Source organism: Callospermophilus lateralis, unplaced genomic scaffold (assembly GCF_048772815.1).
Source record: "Callospermophilus lateralis isolate mCalLat2 unplaced genomic scaffold, mCalLat2.hap1 Scaffold_10444, whole genome shotgun sequence".
Classification (NCBI taxonomy): domain Eukaryota; kingdom Metazoa; phylum Chordata; class Mammalia; order Rodentia; family Sciuridae; genus Callospermophilus; species Callospermophilus lateralis.
In genome coordinates, this window is record NW_027510642.1 from 13,121 (window position 1) to 31,994 (window position 18,874).

At 52.7% G+C, this 18,874-nt stretch overlaps 10 non-coding genes across 10 annotated transcripts; all 10 read left to right on the forward strand.

Moving 5' to 3' along the window:
* The first annotated feature begins 1,650 nt into the window (after positions 1-1,650).
* Positions 1,651-1,742, forward strand: LOC143386680 (small nucleolar RNA SNORD116). Its single transcript, XR_013089688.2, has one exon. It is a non-coding gene; the product is annotated as a small nucleolar RNA SNORD116 (small nucleolar RNA).
* A 1,723-nt stretch (positions 1,743-3,465) lies between these two features.
* Positions 3,466-3,557, forward strand: LOC143639993 (small nucleolar RNA SNORD116). The gene has a single exon (XR_013154832.1). It is a non-coding gene; the product is annotated as a small nucleolar RNA SNORD116 (small nucleolar RNA).
* A 1,705-nt stretch (positions 3,558-5,262) lies between these two features.
* LOC143639986 (small nucleolar RNA SNORD116) lies at positions 5,263-5,354 on the forward strand. The gene has a single exon (XR_013154825.1). It is a non-coding gene; the product is annotated as a small nucleolar RNA SNORD116 (small nucleolar RNA).
* A 1,723-nt stretch (positions 5,355-7,077) lies between these two features.
* LOC143386635 (small nucleolar RNA SNORD116) lies at positions 7,078-7,169 on the forward strand. Its single transcript, XR_013089646.1, has one exon. It is a non-coding gene; the product is annotated as a small nucleolar RNA SNORD116 (small nucleolar RNA).
* A 1,723-nt stretch (positions 7,170-8,892) lies between these two features.
* On the forward strand, positions 8,893-8,984 carry LOC143639987 (small nucleolar RNA SNORD116). The gene has a single exon (XR_013154826.1). It is a non-coding gene; the product is annotated as a small nucleolar RNA SNORD116 (small nucleolar RNA).
* A 1,704-nt stretch (positions 8,985-10,688) lies between these two features.
* LOC143639988 (small nucleolar RNA SNORD116) lies at positions 10,689-10,780 on the forward strand. The gene has a single exon (XR_013154827.1). It is a non-coding gene; the product is annotated as a small nucleolar RNA SNORD116 (small nucleolar RNA).
* A 1,724-nt stretch (positions 10,781-12,504) lies between these two features.
* LOC143386580 (small nucleolar RNA SNORD116) lies at positions 12,505-12,595 on the forward strand. The gene has a single exon (XR_013089594.2). It is a non-coding gene; the product is annotated as a small nucleolar RNA SNORD116 (small nucleolar RNA).
* A 1,721-nt stretch (positions 12,596-14,316) lies between these two features.
* LOC143386638 (small nucleolar RNA SNORD116) lies at positions 14,317-14,408 on the forward strand. Its single transcript, XR_013089649.1, has one exon. It is a non-coding gene; the product is annotated as a small nucleolar RNA SNORD116 (small nucleolar RNA).
* Positions 14,409-16,128: 1,720 nt separating this feature from the next.
* On the forward strand, positions 16,129-16,220 carry LOC143386640 (small nucleolar RNA SNORD116). Its single transcript, XR_013089651.1, has one exon. It is a non-coding gene; the product is annotated as a small nucleolar RNA SNORD116 (small nucleolar RNA).
* A 1,703-nt stretch (positions 16,221-17,923) lies between these two features.
* On the forward strand, positions 17,924-18,015 carry LOC143639989 (small nucleolar RNA SNORD116). The gene has a single exon (XR_013154828.1). It is a non-coding gene; the product is annotated as a small nucleolar RNA SNORD116 (small nucleolar RNA).
* The last annotated feature ends 859 nt before the right edge of the window (positions 18,016-18,874 follow it).

Sequence of the window (18,874 nt, forward strand, 5' to 3'; positions counted from 1 at the left end):
CCTTTTTCGACGAGGGCTCTGTGGGAATGGACCCTTTAAGGGAAGGCTCCTTCCAGCCGAGTTCAGGTGGCGTTAGGCTGAGTGTCAGTCCTCGTTTGGTTTCAGCATACATGGGTGATGCAGAGCTCAGGACGTTGACGAAGACCTTGGCCTGCCCGGGATTATATCCTAGTGGGTGTTCGGCTGTAGGGTTCAGCCGTACTAGGAGGTTCTGGGCCATGGCACAGGAGAAGAAGTTTCGTCCTCTTGTGGACTGGAGATGCTTATTCCCAGGACAGTGGAACCATGCCGGTCTGCTGGGTCTTCCAGTGAAAATTGAGGTCCACTTTAGGAGGAAGGCGGAGGCAGACCCAGCGCAAAGCATGGAAGACCCTTCTTTAAAGCACAGGGACTTGGTGTTTCCGGGAGTGTGGTGGGTTTTCTAGTTTTTTGGAAATTCTTCAGTGTTGCCAGTGGTATTGTCCCACAATGTTGGCAAGAGCGTTTGTCCACCAAGGGAAGGAATTGTGGGTCTCCAGTGGGACCAGCGCCTGGATGAGTAGATGGCCATTTGAGGGAATGCAAATGGAAAAAGTGGGTATTACCACAAGCCGGTCCTTTGACTGCCACTTTCGGGAATGGATCCCCCTGATAGATGGTTGGCTCTCGAGTTGGGGCATCAGAAGTGCTTCAGGAAAAAGCCTTAGTATCGTTGTGTGCTTTTGGTCCACCCGTGAGGCTTCAGGCACGGTGGTTGATGTGCCTTCTGATAGAGCATATACGCAGTTTGGATCCCGAATGAGCCACTGTTGTGGCAGACCTCAGGAATGAATTTTTTTGGAGGAGGCACATGTGAACCCGAGACATCAGCTTCTAGTTTTTGAGCATAGGACAGTCGTGAATGGTTTGGGCAGAGGAAAGGCGTAACTGGGTCCAAAGTAGTTCCTAAGGATTGTTGCCTATGCCTGAAGGAAGTAGAGAGTGATGGAATTCACCTCTTTGCCAAGTGCCTTTCTAGGCGCTGGACAGGCGTTGAGGGTCTCCTCTCCTGCACAATTGTGGGGTACAGGCATCGGATCGTATGGTTGGGACTGGGGCTCCTGTTGGAATCTATGTCATGTGGGGCTCCGAGATGCACGTGGCGATATCCCAGAAAGGCAGGAGGTCTCCAGAGGACGTGCTTTCTCAAGTTGGTCCTTCCATGCTTGGACATCCCATGGAGGGAAGGTGTCAGGGTCACATTCGTTTGTAGGGTTGCAAGGAGATTCTCAGATGGGTTTCCTGTGGCTGGAAGAGTTTCCTGGGCAGCTTAGGAGCCCCATTGGAACTGAGATGAGGCAGGCATGGCATAGGAAACTGAAAAGGCTGCAGTCCCTAAGGAGTGTGTAGTGAGGAACAGCAGGCTGCGGAACAGGCCAGTCATGGTTATGTTTCATGGGCATCCCTCTCTTTTGTCTCCTTGCAAACACATGGCAGGTCGGGTTTCCTCGGACGGATTGAGGGTTGCCTCCGGCTCTTCTGGCTGTGGGAAGATACCCAGGGAGGACGGTGAACACCCGCATGCCCGTGCCCTCTGTTACCTGAGTGTGGCCCTTCATGGCTGACGATGGTAAGAGTCTCCTTGCCCAGAGTCACCGAGGTTGCTCCTTGCCAGGTGAGGGTCACAAGCGTGGATCGATGATGACTCCCACAAAAACATTCCTTGGAAGCTGAACAAAATGAGTGAAAACTCTATACCGACGTTCTCATGGAAACTGAGGTCCACCACGTAGCCCAGGGTGCTGCAGTGAATTTGGTGGTGGAGGGGAGAACCCTGTACCCCTTTTTCGACGGGGGCTCTGTGGGAATGGACCCTGGAAGGGAAGGCTCCTTCCAGCCGAGTTCAGGTGGCTTTAGGCTCCGAGCCTGTTGTCCTCTGCGTGTCAGTCCTCGTTTGGTTTCAGCATGCATGGGTGATGCAGAGCTCAGGACGTTGAGGAAGACCTAGGCCTGCTTGGGATTATATCTTAGTGGGTGTTCGGCTGTAGGGTTCATCTGTACTAGGAGGTTCTGGGCCATGGCAAAGGAGAAGAAGTTTTGTCCTCTTGTGGACTGGAGATGCTTATTCCCAGGCCAGTGGAACCATGCCGGTCTGCTGGGTCTTCCAGTGAAAATTGAGGAGCACTTTAGGTGGAAGGCGGAAGGAGACCCAGCGCAAAGCATGGGAGAGCCTTCTATAGTGCACAGGGGCCTGGTGTTTCCGGGAATGTGGAGGGTTTTCTCGTTTTCCGGAAATGCTACAGTGTTGCCAATGGTATTGTCCCACAATGTTGGCAAGAGCGTTTGTCCACCAAGGGAAGGAAGGGTGGGTCTAAAGAGGGACCACCGACTGGATGAGTAGATGGCCATTTGAGGGAATGCAAATGGAGAAACTGGGTCTTACCACAAGCCGGTTTTGGCTGCAACTTCTGGGAATGGATCCTCCTGATAGATGGTTGACTCTCGAGTTGGGGCATCAGAAGTGTTTCAGGAAAAAGCCTTAGTATCGTTGTGTGCTTTTGGTTTGCCCCTGAGGCTTCAGGCTCGGTGGTTGATGTGCCATATGATAGAGCATATACGCAGTTTGAATCCCGAATGAGCCACTATTGTGGCAGACCTCAGGAATGAATTTTTTTGGAGGAGGCACATGTGAACCCGAGACATCAGCTTCTAGTTTTTGAGCATAGGACAGTCGTGAATGGTTTGGGCAGAGGAAAGGCGTAACTGGGTCCAAAGTAGTTCCTAAGGATTGTTGCCTATGCCTGAAGGAAGTAGAGAGTGATGGAATTCACCTCTTTGCCAAGTGCCTTTCTAGGCGCTGGACAGGCGTTGAGGGTCTCCTCTCCTGCACAATTGTAGGGTACAGGCATCGGATCGTATGGTTGGGACTGGGGCTCCTGTTGGAATCTATGTCATGTGGGGCTCCGAGATGCACGTGGCGATATCCCAGAAAGGCAGGAGGTCTCCAGAGGACGTACTTTCTCAAGTTGGTCCTTCCATGCTTGGACATCCCATGGAGGGAAGGTGTCAGGGTCACATTCGTTTGTAGGGTTGCAAGGAGATTCTCAGATGGGTTTCCTGTGGCTGGAAGAGTTTCCTGGGCAGCTCAGGAGCCCCATTGGAACTGAGATGAGGCAGGCATGGCATAGGAAACTGAAAAGGCTGCAGTCCCTAAGGAGTGTGTAGTGAGGAACAGCAGGCTGCGGAACAGGCCAGTCATGGTTATGTTTCATGGGCATCCCTCTCTTTTGTCTCCTTGCAAACGCATGGCAGGTCGGGTTTCCTTGGACGGATTGAGGGTTGCCGCCGGCTCTTCTGGCTGTGGGAAGATACCCAGGGAGGACGGGGAACACCCGCATGCCCGTGCCCTCTGTTACCTGAGTGTGGCCCTTCATGGCTGACGATGGTAAGAGTCTCCTTGCTCCAAGTCACCGAGGTTGCTCATTGCCAGGTGAGGTTCACAAGCGTGGATCGATGATGACTCCCACAAAAACATTCCTTGGAAGCTGAACAAAATGAGTGAAAACTCTATACCGTCGTTCTCATCGAAACTGAGGTCCACCACGTAGCCCAGGGGGCTGCAGTGAGTTGGGTGGTGGAGGGGAGAACCCTGTGCCCCTTTTTCGACGAGGGCTCTGTGGGAATGGACCCTTTAAGGGAAGGCTCCTTCCAGCCGAGTTCAGGTGGCGTTAGGCTGAGTGTCAGTCCTCGTTTGGTTTCAGCATACCTGGGTGATGCAGAGCTCAGGACGTTGACGAAGACCTTGGCCTGCCCGGGATTATATCCTAGTGGGTGTTCGGCTGTAGGGTTCAGCCGAACTAGGAGGTTCTGGGCCATGGCACAGGAGAAGAAGTTTCGTCCTCTTGTGGACTGGAGATGCTTATTCCCAGGACAGTGGAACCATGCCGGTCTGCTGGGTCTTCCAGTGAAAATTGAGGTCCACTTTAGGAGGAAGGCGGAGGCAGACCCAGCGCAAAGCATGGAAGACCCTTCTTTAAAGCACAGGGACCTGGTGTTTCCGGGAGTGTGGTGGGTTTTCTAGTTTTTTGGAAATTCTTCAGTGTTGCCAGTGGTATTGTCCCACAATGTTGGCAAGAGCGTTTGTCCACCAAGGGAAGGAATTGTAGGTCTCCAATGGGACCAGCACCTGGATGAGTAGATGGCCATTTGAGGGAATGCAAATGGAAAAAGTGGGTATTACCACAAGCCGGTCCTTTGAATGCCACTTTCGGGAATGGATCCCCCTGATAGATGGTTGGCTCTCGAGTTGGGGCATCAGAAGTGCTTCAGGAAAAAGCCTTAGTATCGTTGTGTGCTTTTGGTCCACCCGTGAGGCTTCAGGCACGGTGGTTGATGTGCCTTCTGATAGAGCATATACGCAGTTTGGATCCCGAATGAGCCACTGTTGTGGCAGACCTCAGGAATGAATTTTTTTGGAGGAGGCACATGTGAACCCGAGACATCAGCTTCTAGTTTTTGAGCATAGGACAGTCGTGAATGGTTTGGGCAGAGGAAAGGCGTAACTGGGTCCAAAGTAGTTCCTAAGGATTGTTGCCTATGCCTGAAGGAAGTAGAGAGTGATGGAATTCACCTCTTTGCCAAGTGCCTCTCTAGGCGCTGGACAGGCGTTGAGGGTCTCCTCTCCTGCACAATTGTGGGGTTCAGGCTTCGGAGCGTATGGTTGGGACTGGGGCTCCTGTTGGAATCTATGTCATGTGGGGCTCCGAGATGCACGTGGCGATATCCCAGAAAGGCAGGAGGTCTCCAGAGGACGAACTTTCTCAAGTTGGTCCTTCCATGCTTGGACATCCCATGGAGGGAAGGTGTCAGGGTCACATTCGTTTGTAGGGTTGGATGGAGATTCTCAGATGGGTTTCCTGTGGCTTGAAGAGTTTCCTGGGCAGCTTAGGAGCCCCATTGGAACTGAGATGAGGCAGGCATGGCATAGGAAACTGAAAAGGCTGCAGTCCCTAAGGAGTGTGTAGTGAGGAACAGCAGGCTGCGGAGCCGGGCAGTCATGGTTATGTTTCATGGGCATCCCTCTTTTGTCTCTTTGCATACGCATGGCAGGTCGGGTTTCCTCGGACGGATTGAGGGTTGCCTCCGGCTCTTCTGGCTGTGGGAAGATACCCAGGGAGGACGGTGAACACCCGCATGCCCGTGCCCTCTGTTACCTGAGTGTGGCCCTTCATGGCTGACGATGGTAAGAGTCTCCTTGCCCAGAATCACCGAGGTTGCTCCTTGCCAGGTGAGGGTCACAAGCGTGGATCGATGATGACTCCCACAAAAACATTCCTTGGAAGCTGAACAAAATGAGTGAAAACTCTATACCGTCTTTCTCATCGAAACTGAGGTCCACCACGTAGCTCAGGGGGCTGCAGTGAATTTGGTGGTGGAGGGGAGAACCCTGTGCCCCTTTTTCAACGGGGGCTCTGTGGGAATGGACCCTGGAAGGGAAGGCTCCTTCCAGCCGAGTTCAGGTGGCTTTAGGCTCCGAGCCTGTTGTCCTCTGCGTGTCAGTCCTCGTTTGGTTTCAGCATGCATGGGTGATGCAGAGCTCAGGACGTTGAGGAAGACCTAGGCCTGCCCGGGATTATATCTTAGTGGGTGTTCGGCTGTAGGGTTCATCTGTACTAGGAGGTTCTGGGCCATGGCACAGGAGAAGAAGTTTTGTCCTCTTGTGGACTGGAGATGCTTATTCCCAGGCCAGTGGAACCATGCCGGTCTGCTGGGTCTTCCAGTGAAAATTGAGGAGCACTTTAGGTGGAAGGCGGAAGGAGACCCAGCGCAAAGCATGGGAGAGCCTTCTATAGTGCACAGGGGCCTGGTGTTTCCGGGAATGTGGAGGGTTTTCTCGTTTTCCGGAAATGCTACAGTGTTGCCAATGGTATTGTCCCACAATGTTGGCAAGAGCGTTTGTCCACCAAGGGAAGGAAGGGTGGGTCTAAAGAGGGACCACCGACTGGATGAGTAGATGGCCATTTGAGGGAATGCAAATGGAGAAACTGGGTCTTACCACAAGCCGGTTTTGGCTGCAACTTCTGGGAATGGATCCTCCTGATAGATGGTTGACTCTCGAGTTGGGGCATCAGAAGTGTTTCAGGAAAAAGCCTTAGTATCGTTGTGTGCTTTTGGTTTGCCCCTGAGGCTTCAGGCTCGGTGGTTGATGTGCCATATGATAGAGCATATACGCAGTTTGAATCCCGAATGAGCCACTATTGTGGCAGACCTCAGGAATGAATTTTTTTGGAGGAGGCACATGTGAACCCGAGACATCAGCTTCTAGTTTTTGAGCATAGGACAGTCGTGAATGGTTTGGGCAGAGGAAAGGCGTAACTGGGTCCAAAGTAGTTCCTAAGGATTGTTGCCTATGCCTGAAGGAAGTAGAGAGTGATGGAATTCACCTCTTTGCCAAGTGCCTTTCTAGGCGCTGGACAGGCGTTGAGGGTCTCCTCTCCTGCACAATTGTGGGGTACAGGCATCGGATCGTATGGTTGGGACTGGGGCTCCTGTTGGAATCTATGTCATGTGGGGCTCCGAGATGCACGTGGCGATATCCCAGAAAGGCAGGAGGTCTCCAGAGGACGTACTTTCTCAAGTTGGTCCTTCCATGCTTGGACATCCCATGGAGGGAAGGTGTCAGGGTCACATTCGTTTGTAGGGTTGCAAGGAGATTCTCAGATGGGTTTCCTGTGGCTGGAAGAGTTTCCTGGGCAGCTCAGGAGCCCCATTGGAACTGAGATGAGGCAGGCATGGCATAGGAAACTGAAAAGGCTGCAGTCCCTAAGGAGTGTGTAGTGAGGAACAGCAGGCTGCAGAACAGGCCAGTCATGGTTATGTTTCATGGGCATCCCTCTCTTTTGTCTCCTTGCAAACGCATGGCAGGTCGGGTTTCCTTGGACGGATTGAGGGTTGCCGCCGGCTCTTCTGGCTGTGGGAAGATACCCAGGGAGGACGGGGAACACCCGCAGGCCCGTGCCCTCTGTTACCTGAGTGTGGCCCTTCATGGCTGACGATGGTAAGAGTCTCCTTGCTCCAAGTCACCGAGGTTGCTCATTGCCAGGTGAGGTTCACAAGCGTGGATCGATGATGACTCCCACAAAAACATTCCTTGGAAGCTGAACAAAATGAGTGAAAACTCTATACCGTCGTTCTCATCGAAACTGAGGTCCACCACGTAGCCCAGGGTGCTGCAGTGAATTTGGTGGTGGAGGGGAGAACCCTGTACCCCTTTTTCGACGGGGGCTCTGTGGGAATGGACCCTGGAAGGGAAGGCTCCTTCCAGCCGAGTTCAGGTGGCTTTAGGCTCCGAGCCTGTTGTCCTCTGCGTGTCAGTCCTCGTTTGGTTTCAGCATGCATGGGTGATGCAGAGCTCAGGACGTTGAGGAAGACCTAGGCCTGCTTGGGATTATATCTTAGTGGGTGTTCGGCTGTAGGGTTCATCTGTACTAGGAGGTTCTGGGCCATGGCAAAGGAGAAGAAGTTTTGTCCTCTTGTGGACTGGAGATGCTTATTCCCAGGCCAGTGGAACCATGCCGGTCTGCTGGGTCTTCCAGTGAAAATTGAGGAGCACTTTAGGTGGAAGGCGGAAGGAGACCCAGCGCAAAGCATGGGAGAGCCTTCTATAGTGCACAGGGGCCTGGTGTTTCCGGGAATGTGGAGGGTTTTCTCGTTTTCCGGAAATGCTACAGTGTTGCCAATGGTATTGTCCCACAATGTTGGCAAGAGCGTTTGTCCACCAAGGGAAGGAAGGGTGGGTCTAAAGAGGGACCACCGACTGGATGAGTAGATGGCCATTTGAGGGAATGCAAATGGAGAAACTGGGTCTTACCACAAGCCGGTTTTGGCTGCAACTTCTGGGAATGGATCCTCCTGATAGATGGTTGACTCTCGAGTTGGGGCATCAGAAGTGTTTCAGGAAAAAGCCTTAGTATCGTTGTGTGCTTTTGGTTTGCCCCTGAGGCTTCAGGCTCGGTGGTTGATGTGCCATATGATAGAGCATATACGCAGTTTGAATCCCGAATGAGCCACTATTGTGGCAGACCTCAGGAATGAATTTTTTTGGAGGAGGCACATGTGAACCCGAGACATCAGCTTCTAGTTTTTGAGCATAGGACAGTCGTGAATGGTTTGGGCAGAGGAAAGGCGTAACTGGGTCCAAAGTAGTTCCTAAGGATTGTTGCCTATGCCTGAAGGAAGTAGAGAGTGATGGAATTCACCTCTTTGCCAAGTGCCTTTCTAGGCGCTGGACAGGCGTTGAGGGTCTCCTCTCCTGCACAATTGTAGGGTACAGGCATCGGATCGTATGGTTGGGACTGGGGCTCCTGTTGGAATCTATGTCATGTGGGGCTCCGAGATGCACGTGGCGATATCCCAGAAAGGCAGGAGGTCTCCAGAGGACGTACTTTCTCAAGTTGGTCCTTCCATGCTTGGACATCCCATGGAGGGAAGGTGTCAGGGTCACATTCGTTTGTAGGGTTGCAAGGAGATTCTCAGATGGGTTTCCTGTGGCTGGAAGAGTTTCCTGGGCAGCTCAGGAGCCCCATTGGAACTGAGATGAGGCAGGCATGGCATAGGAAACTGAAAAGGCTGCAGTCCCTAAGGAGTGTGTAGTGAGGAACAGCAGGCTGCGGAACAGGCCAGTCATGGTTATGTTTCATGGGCATCCCTCTCTTTTGTCTCCTTGCAAACGCATGGCAGGTCGGGTTTCCTTGGACGGATTGAGGGTTGCCGCCGGCTCTTCTGGCTGTGGGAAGATACCCAGGGAGGACGGGGAACACCCGCATGCCCGTGCCCTCTGTTACCTGAGTGTGGCCCTTCATGGCTGACGATGGTAAGAGTCTCCTTGCTCCAAGTCACTGAGGTTGCTCATTGCCAGGTGAGGTTCACAAGCGTGGATCGATGATGACTCCCACAAAAACATTCCTTGGAAGCTGAACAAAATGAGTGAAAACTCTATACCGTCGTTCTCATCGAAACTGAGGTCCACCACGTAGCCCAGGGGGCTGCAGTGAGTTGGGTGGTGGAGGGGAGAACCCTGTGCCCCTTTTTCGACGAGGGCTCTGTGGGAATGGACCCTTTAAGGGAAGGCTCCTTCCAGCCGAGTTCAGGTGGCGTTAGGCTGAGTGTCAGTCCTCGTTTGGTTTCAGCATACCTGGGTGATGCAGAGCTCAGGACGTTGACGAAGACCTTGGCCTGCCCGGGATTATATCCTAGTGGGTGTTCGGCTGTAGGGTTCAGCCGAACTAGGAGGTTCTGGGCCATGGCACAGGAGAAGAAGTTTCGTCCTCTTGTGGACTGGAGATGCTTATTCCCAGGACAGTGGAACCATGCCGGTCTGCTGGGTCTTCCAGTGAAAATTGAGGTCCACTTTAGGAGGAAGGCGGAGGCAGACCCAGCGCAAAGCATGGAAGACCCTTCTTTAAAGCACAGGGACCTGGTGTTTCCGGGAGTGTGGTGGGTTTTCTAGTTTTTTGGAAATTCTTCAGTGTTGCCAGTGGTATTGTCCCACAATGTTGGAAAGAGCGTTTGTCCACCAAGGGAAGGAATTGTGGGTCTCCAGTGGGACCAGCACCTGGATGAGTAGATGGCCATTTGAGGGAATGCAAATGGAAAAAGTGGGTATTACCACAAGCCGGTCCTTTGAATGCCACTTTCGGGAATGGATCCCCCTGATAGATGGTTGGCTCTCGAGTTGGGGCATCAGAAGTGCTTCAGGAAAAAGCCTTAGTATCGTTGTGTGCTTTTGGTCCACCCGTGAGGCTTCAGGCACGGTGGTTGATGTGCCTTCTGATAGAGCATATACGCAGTTTGGATCCCGAATGAGCCACTGTTGTGGCAGACCTCAGGAATGAATTTTTTTGGAGGAGGCACATGTGAACCCGAGACATCAGCTTCTAGTTTTTGAGCATAGGACAGTCGTGAATGGTTTGGGCAGAGGAAAGGCGTAACTGGGTCCAAAGTAGTTCCTAAGGATTGTTGCCTATGCCTGAAGGAAGTAGAGAGTGATGGAATTCACCTCTTTGCCAAGTGCCTTTCTAGGCGCTGGACAGGCGTTGAGGGTCTCCTCTCCTGCACAATTTGGGGTTCAGGCTTCGGAGCGTATGGTTGGGACTGGGGCTCCTGTTGGAATCTATGTCATGTGGGGCTCCGAGATGCACGTGGCGATATCCCAGAAAGGCAGGAGGTCTCCAGAGGACGAACTTTCTCAAGTTGGTCCTTCCATGCTTGGACATCCCATGGAGGGAAGGTGTCAGGGTCACATTCGTTTGTAGGGTTGGATGGAGATTCTCAGATGGGTTTCCTGTGGCTTGAAGAGTTTCCTGGGCAGCTTAGGAGCCCCATTGGAACTGAGATGAGGCAGGCATGGCATAGGAAACTGAAAAGGCTGCAGTCCCTAAGGAGTGTGTAGTGAGGAACAGCAGGCTGCGGAGCCGGGCAGTCATGGTTATGTTTCATGGGCATCCCTCTTTTGTCTCTTTGCATACGCATGGCAGGTCGGGTTTCCTCGGACGGATTGAGGGTTGCCTCCGGCTCTTCTGGCTGTGGGAAGATACCCAGGGAGGACGGTGAACACCCGCATGCCCGTGCCCTCTGTTACCTGAGTGTGGCCCTTCATGGCTGACGATGGTAAGAGTCTCCTTGCCCAGAATCACCGAGGTTGGTCCTTGCCAGGTGAGGGTCACAAGCGTGGATCGATGATGACTCCCACAAAAACATTCCTTGGAAGCTGAACAAAATGAGTGAAAACTCTATACCGTCGTTCTCATCGAAACTGAGGTCCACCACGTAGCCCAGGGGGCTGCAGTGAATTTGGTGGTGGAGGGGAGAACCCTGTGCCCCTTTTTCAACGGGGGCTCTGTGGGAATGGACCCTGGAAGGGAAGGCTCCTTCCAGCCGAGTTCAGGTGGCTTTAGGCTCCGAGCCTGTTGTCCTCTGCGTGTCAGTCCTCGTTTGGTTTCAGCATGCATGGGTGATGCAGAGCTCAGGACGTTGAGGAAGACCTAGGCCTGCCCGGGATTATATCTTAGTGGGTGTTCGGCTGTAGGGTTCATCTGTACTAGGAGGTTCTGGGCCATGGCACAGGAGAAGAAGTTTTGTCCTCTTGTGGACTGGATATGCTTATTCCCAGGCCAGTGGAACCATGCCGGTCTGCTGGGTCTTCCAGTGAAAATTGAGGAGCACTTTAGGTGGAAGGCGGAAGGAGACCCAGCGCAAAGCATGGGAGAGCCTTCTATAGTGCACAGGGGCCTGGTGTTTCCGGGAATGTGGAGGGTTTTCTCGTTTTCCGGAAATGCTACAGTGTTGCCAATGGTATTGTCCCACAATGTTGGCAAGAGCGTTTGTCCACCAAGGGAAGGAAGGGTGGGTCTAAAGAGGGACCACCGACTGGATGAGTAGATGGCCATTTGAGGGAATGCAAATGGAGAAACTGGGTCTTACCACAAGCCGGTTTTGGCTGCAACTTCTGGGAATGGATCCTCCTGATAGATGGTTGACTCTCGAGTTGGGGCATCAGAAGTGTTTCAGGAAAAAGCCTTAGTATCGTTGTGTGCTTTTGGTTTGCCCCTGAGGCTTCAGGCTCGGTGGTTGATGTGCCATATGATAGAGCATATACGCAGTTTGAATCCCGAATGAGCCACTATTGTGGCAGACCTCAGGAATGAATTTTTTTTGGAGGAGGCACATGTGAACCCGAGACATCAGCTTCTAGTTTTTGAGCATAGGACAGTCGTGAATGGTTTGGGCAGAGGAAAGGCGTAACTGGGTCCAAAGTAGTTCCTAAGGATTGTTGCCTATGCCTGAAGGAAGTAGAGAGTGATGGAATTCACCTCTTTGCCAAGTGCCTTTCTAGGCGCTGGACAGGCGTTGAGGGTCTCCTCTCCTGCACAATTGTGGGGTACAGGCATCGGATCGTATGGTTGGGACTGGGGCTCCTGTTGGAATCTATGTCATGTGGGGCTCCGAGATGCACGTGGCGATATCCCAGAAAGGCAGGAGGTCTCCAGAGGACGTACTTTCTCAAGTTGGTCCTTCCATGCTTGGACATCCCATGGAGGGAAGGTGTCAGGGTCACATTCGTTTGTAGGGTTGCAAGGAGATTCTCAGATGGGTTTCCTGTGGCTGGAAGAGTTTCCTGGGCAGCTCAGGAGCCCCATTGGAACTGAGATGAGGCAGGCATGGCATAGGAAACTGAAAAGGCTGCAGTCCCTAAGGAGTGTGTAGTGAGGAACAGCAGGCTGCGGAACAGGCCAGTCATGGTTATGTTTCATGGGCATCCCTCTCTTTTGTCTCCTTGCAAACGCATGGCAGGTCGGGTTTCCTCGGACGGATTGAGGGTTGCCTCCGGCTCTTCTGGCTGTGGGAAGATACCCAGGGAGGACGGTGAACACCCGCATGCCCGTGCCCTCTGTTACCTGAGTGTGGCCCTTCATGGCTGACGATGGTAAGAGTCTCCTTGCCCAGAATCACCGAGGTTGGTCCTTGCCAGGTGAGGGTCACAAGCGTGGATCGATGATGACTCCCACAAAAACATCCTTGGAAGCTGAACAAAATGAGTGAAAACTCTATACCGTCGTTCTCATCGAAACTGAGGTCCACCACGTAGCTCAGGGGGCTGCAGTGAATTTGGTGGTGGAGGGGAGAACCCTGTGCCCCTTTTTCAACGGGGGTCTGTGGGAATGGACCCTGGAAGGGAAGGCTCCTTCCAGCCGAGTTCAGGTGGCTTTAGGCTCCGAGCCTGTTGTCCTCTGCGTGTCAGTCCTCGTTTGGTTTCAGCATGCATGGGTGATGCAGAGCTCAGGACGTTGAGGAAGACCTAGGCCTGCCCGGGATTATATCTTAGTGGGTGTTCGGCTGTAGGGTTCATCTGTACTAGGAGGTTCTGGGCCATGGCACAGGAGAAGAAGTTTTGTCCTCTTGTGGACTGGAGATGCTTATTCCCAGGCCAGTGGAACCATGCCGGTCTGCTGGGTCTTCCAGTGAAAATTGAGGAGCACTTTAGGTGGAAGGCGGAAGGAGACCCAGCGCAAAGCATGGGAGAGCCTTCTATAGTGCACAGGGGCCTGGTGTTTCCGGGAATGTGGAGGGTTTTCTCGTTTTCCGGAAATGCTACAGTGTTGCCAATGGTATTGTCCCACAATGTTGGCAAGAGCGTTTGTCCACCAAGGGAAGGAAGGGTGGGTCTAAAGAGGGACCACCGACTGGATGAGTAGATGGCCATTTGAGGGAATGCAAATGGAGAAACTGGGTCTTACCACAAGCCGGTTTTGGCTGCAACTTCTGGGAATGGATCCTCCTGATAGATGGTTGACTCTCGAGTTGGGGCATCAGAAGTGTTTCAGGAAAAAGCCTTAGTATCGTTGTGTGCTTTTGGTTTGCCCCTGAGGCTTCAGGCTCGGTGGTTGATGTGCCATATGATAGAGCATATACGCAGTTTGAATCCCGAATGAGCCACTATTGTGGCAGACCTCAGGAATGAATTTTTTTGGAGAGGCACATGTGAACCCGAGACATCAGCTTCTAGTTTTTGAGCATAGGACAGTCGTGAATGGTTTGGGCAGAGGAAAGGCGTAACTGGGTCCAAAGTAGTTCCTAAGGATTGTTGCCTATGCCTGAAGGAAGTAGAGAGTGATGGAATTCACCTCTTTGCCAAGTGCCTTTCTAGGCGCTGGACAGGCGTTGAGGGTCTCCTCTCCTGCACAATTGTGGGGTACAGGCATCGGATCGTATGGTTGGGACTGGGGCTCCTGTTGGAATCTATGTCATGTGGGGCTCCGAGATGCACGTGGCGATATCCCAGAAAGGCAGGAGGTCTCCAGAGGACGTACTTTCTCAAGTTGGTCCTTCCATGCTTGGACATCCCATGGAGGGAAGGTGTCAGGGTCACATTCGTTTGTAGGGTTGCAAGGAGATTCTCAGATGGGTTTCCTGTGGCTGGAAGAGTTTCCTGGGCAGCTCAGGAGCCCCATTGGAACTGAGATGAGGCAGGCATGGCATAGGAAACTGAAAAGGCTGCAGTCCCTAAGGAGTGTGTAGTGAGGAACAGCAGGCTGCAGAACAGGCCAGTCATGGTTATGTTTCATGGGCATCCCTCTCTTTTGTCTCCTTGCAAACGCATGGCAGGTCGGGTTTCCTTGGACGGATTGAGGGTTGCCGCCGGCTCTTCTGGCTGTGGGAAGATACCCAGGGAGGACGGGGAACACCCGCAGGCCCGTGCCCTCTGTTACCTGAGTGTGGCCCTTCATGGCTGACGATGGTAAGAGTCTCCTTGCTCCAAGTCACCGAGGTTGCTCATTGCCAGGTGAGGTTCACAAGCGTGGATCGATGATGACTCCCACAAAAACATTCCTTGGAAGCTGAACAAAATGAGTGAAAACTCTATACCGTCGTTCTCATCGAAACTGAGGTCCACCACGTAGCCCAGGGTGCTGCAGTGAATTTGGTGGTGGAGGGGAGAACCCTGTACCCCTTTTCGACGGGGCTCTGTGGGAATGGACCCTGGAAGGGAAGGCTCCTTCCAGCCGAGTTCAGGTGGCTTTAGGCTCCGAGCCTGTTGTCCTCTGCGTGTCAGTCCTCGTTTGGTTTCAGCATGCATGGGTGATGCAGAGCTCAGGACGTTGAGGAAGACCTAGGCCTGCTTGGGATTATATCTTAGTGGGTGTTCGGCTGTAGGGTTCATCTGTACTAGGAGGTTCTGGGCCATGGCAAAGGAGAAGAAGTTTTGTCCTCTTGTGGACTGGAGATGCTTATTCCCCAGGCCAGTGGAACCATGCCGGTCTGCTGGGTCTTCCAGTGAAAATTGAGGAGCACTTTAGGTGGAAGGCGGAAGGAGACCCAGCGCAAAGCATGGGAGAGCCTTCTATAGTGCACAGGGGCCTGGTGTTTCCGGGAATGTGGAGGGTTTTCTCGTTTTCCGGAAATGCTACAGTGTTGCCAACTGGTATTGTACAATGTTGGCAAGAGCGTTTGTCCACCAAGGGAAGGAAGGGTGGGTCTAAAGAGGGACCACCGACTGGATGAGTAGATGGCCATTTGAGGGAATGCAAATGGAGAAACTGGGTCTTACCACAAGCCGGTTTTGGCTGCAACTTCTGGGAATGGATCCTCCTGATAGATGGTTGACTCTCGAGTTGGGGCATCAGAAGTGTTTCAGGAAAAGCCTTAGTATCGTTGTGTGCTTTTGGTTTGCCCCTGAGCTTCAGGCTCGGTGGTTGAAGTGCCATATGATAGAGCATATACGCAGTTTGAAAATCCCGAATGAGCCACTATTGTGGCAGACCTCAGGAATGAATTTTTTTGGAGGAGGCACATGTGAACCCGAGACATCAGCTTCTAGTTTTTGAGCATAGGACAGTCGTGAATGGTTTGGGCAGAGGAAAGGCGTAACTGGGTCCAAAGTAGTTCCTAAGGATTGTTGCCTATGCCTGAAGGAAGTAGAGAGTGATGGAATTCACCTCTTTGCCAAGTGCCTTTCTAGGCGCTGGACAGGCGTTGAGGGTCTCCTCTCCTGCACAATTGTAGGGTACAGGCATCGGATCGTATGGTTGGGACTGGGGCTCCTGTTGGAATCTATGTCATGTGGGGCTCCGAGATGCACGTGGCGATATCCCAGAAAGGCAGGAGGTCTCCAGAGGACGTACTTTCTCAAGTTGGTCCTTCCATGCTTGGACATCCCATGGAGGGAAGGTGTCAGGGTCACATTCGTTTGTAGGGTTGCAAGGAGATTCTCAGATGGGTTTCCTGTGGCTGGAAGAGTTTCCTGGGCAGCTCAGGAGCCCCATTGGAACTGAGATGAGGCAGGCATGGCATAGGAAACTGAAAAGGCTGCAGTCCCTAAGGAGTGTGTAGTGAGGAACAGCAGGCTGCGGAACAGGCCAGTCATGGTTATGTTTCATGGGCATCCCTCTCTTTTGTCTCCTTGCAAACGCATGGCAGGTCGGGTTTCCTTGGACGGATTGAGGGTTGCCGCCGGCTCTTCTGGCTGTGGGAAGATACCCAGGGAGGACGGGGAACACCCGCATGCCCGTGCCCTCTGTTACCTGAGTGTGGCCCTTCATGGCTGACGATGGTAAGAGTCTCCTTGCTCCAAGTCACTGAGGTTGCTCATTGCCAGGTGAGGTTCACAAGCGTGGATCGATGATGACTCCCACAAAAACATTCCTTGGAAGCTGAACAAAATGAGTGAAAACTCTATACCGTCGTTCTCATCGAAACTGAGGTCCACCACGTAGCCCAGGGGGCTGCAGTGAGTTGGGTGGTGGAGGGGAGAACCCTGTGCCCCTTTTTCGACGAGGGCTCTGTGGGAATGGACCCTTTAAGGGAAGGCTCCTTCCAGCCGAGTTCAGGTGGCGTTAGGCTGAGTGTCAGTCCTCGTTTGGTTTCAGCATACATGGGTGATGCAGAGCTCAGGACGTTGACGAAGACCTTGGCCTGCCCGGGATTATATCCTAGTGGGTGTTCGGCTGTAGGGTTCAGCCGAACTAGGAGGTTCTGGGCCATGGCACAGGAGAAGAAGTTTCGTCCTCTTGTGGACTGGAGATGCTTATTCCCAGGACAGTGGAACCATGCCGGTCTGCTGGGTCTTCCAGTGAAAATTGAGGTCCACTTTAGGAGGAAGGCGGAGGCAGACCCAGCGCAAAGCATGGAAGACCCTTCTTTAAAGCACAGGGACCTGGTGTTTCCGGGAGTGTGGTGGGTTTTCTAGTTTTTTGGAAATTCTTCAGTGTTGCCAGTGGTATTGTCCCACAATGTTGGCAAGAGCGTTTGTCCACCAAGGGAAGGAATTGTGGGTCTCCAGTGGGACCAGCACCTGGATGAGTAGATGGCCATTTGAGGGAATGCAAATGGAAAAAGTGGGTATTACCACAAGCCGGTCCTTTGAATGCCACTTTCGGGAATGGATCCCCCTGATAGATGGTTGGCTCTCGAGTTGGGGCATCAGAAGTGCTTCAGGAAAAAGCCTTAGTATCGTTGTGTGCTTTTGGTCCACCCGTGAGGCTTCAGGCACGGTGGTTGATGTGCCTTCTGATAGAGCATATACGCAGTTTGGATCCGAATGAGCCACTGTTGTGGCAGACCTCAGAATGAATTTTTTTGGAGGAGGCACATGTGAACCCGAGACATCAGCTTCTAGTTTTTGAGCATAGGACAGTCGTGAATGGTTTGGGCAGAGGAAAGGCGTAACTGGGTCCAAAGTAGTTCCTAAGGATTGTTGCCTATGCCTGAAGGAAGTAGAGAGTGATGGAATTCACCTCTTTGCCAAGTGCCTTTCTAGGCGCTGGACAGGCGTTGAGGGTCTCCTCTCCTGCACAATTGTGGGGTTCAGGCTTCGGAGCGTATGGTTGGGACTGGGGCTCCTGTTGGAATCTATGTCATGTGGGGCTCCGAGATGCACGTGGCGATATCCCAGAAAGGCAGGAGGTCTCCAGAGGACGAACTTTCTCAAGTTGGTCCTTCCATGCTTGGACATCCCATGGAGGGAAGGTGTCAGGGTCACATTCGGTTTGTAGGGTTGGATGGAGATTCTCAGATGGGTTTCCTGTGGCTTGAAGAGTTTCCTGGGCAGCTTAGGAGCCCCATTGGAACTGAGATGAGGCAGGCATGGCATAGGAAACTGAAAAGGCTGCAGTCCCTAAGGAGTGTGTAGTGAGGAACAGCAGGCTGCGGAGCCGGGCAGTCATGGTTATGTTTCATGGGCATCCCTCTTTTGTCTCTTTGCATACGCATGGCAGGTCGGGTTTCCTCGGACGGATTGAGGGTTGCCTCCGGCTCTTCTGGCTGTGGGAAGATACCCAGGGAGGACGGTGAACACCCGCATGCCCGTGCCCTCTGTTACCTGAGTGTGGCCCTTCATGGCTGACGATGGTAAGAGTCTCCTTGCCCAGAATCACCGAGGTTGGTCTTGCCAGGTGAGGGTCACAAGCGTGGATCGATGATGACTCCCACAAAAACATTCCTTGGAAGCTGAACAAAATGAGTGAAAACTCTATACCGTCGTTCTCATCGAAACTGAGGTCCACCACGTAGCCCAGGGGCTGCAGTGAATTTGGTGGTGGAGGGGAGAACCCTGTGCCCCTTTTTCAACGGGGGCTCTGTGGGAATGGACCCTGGAAGGAAGGCTCCTTCCAGCCGAGTTCAGGTGGCTTTAGCTCCGAGCCTGTTGTCCTCTGCGTGTCAGTCCTCGTTTGGTTTCAGCATGCATGGGTGATGCAGAGCTCAGGACGTTGAGGAAGACCTAGGCCTGCCCGGGATTATATCTTAGTGGGTGTTCGGCTGTAGGGTTCATCTGTACTAGGAGGTTCTGGGCCATGGCACAGGAGAAGAAGTTTTGTCCTCTTGTGGACTGGAGATGCTTATTCCCAGGCCAGTGGAACCATGCGGGTCTGCTGGGTCTTCCAGTGAAAATTGAGGAGCACTTTAGGTGGAAGGCGGAAGGAGACCCAGCGCAAAGCATGGAGAGACCTTCTATAGTGCACAGGGGCCTGGTGTTTCCGGGAATGTGGAGGGTTTTCTCGTTTTCCGGAAATGCTACAGTGTTGCCAATGGTATTGTCCCACAATGTTGGCAAGAGCGTTTGTCCCCAAGGGAAGGAAGGGTGGGTCTAAAGAGGGACCACCGACTGGATGAGTAGATGGCCATTTGAGGGAATGCAAATGGAGAAACTGGGTCTTACCACAAGCCGGTTTTGGCTGCAACTTCTGGGAATGGATCCTCCTGATAGATGGTTGACTCTCGAGTTGGGGCATCAGAAGTGTTTCAGGAAAAAGCCTTAGTATCGTTGTGTGCTTTTGGTTTGCCCCTGAGGCTTCAGGCTCGGTGGTTGATGTGCCATATGATAGAGCATATACGCAGTTGAAGCCCAAGGAGCCACTATTGT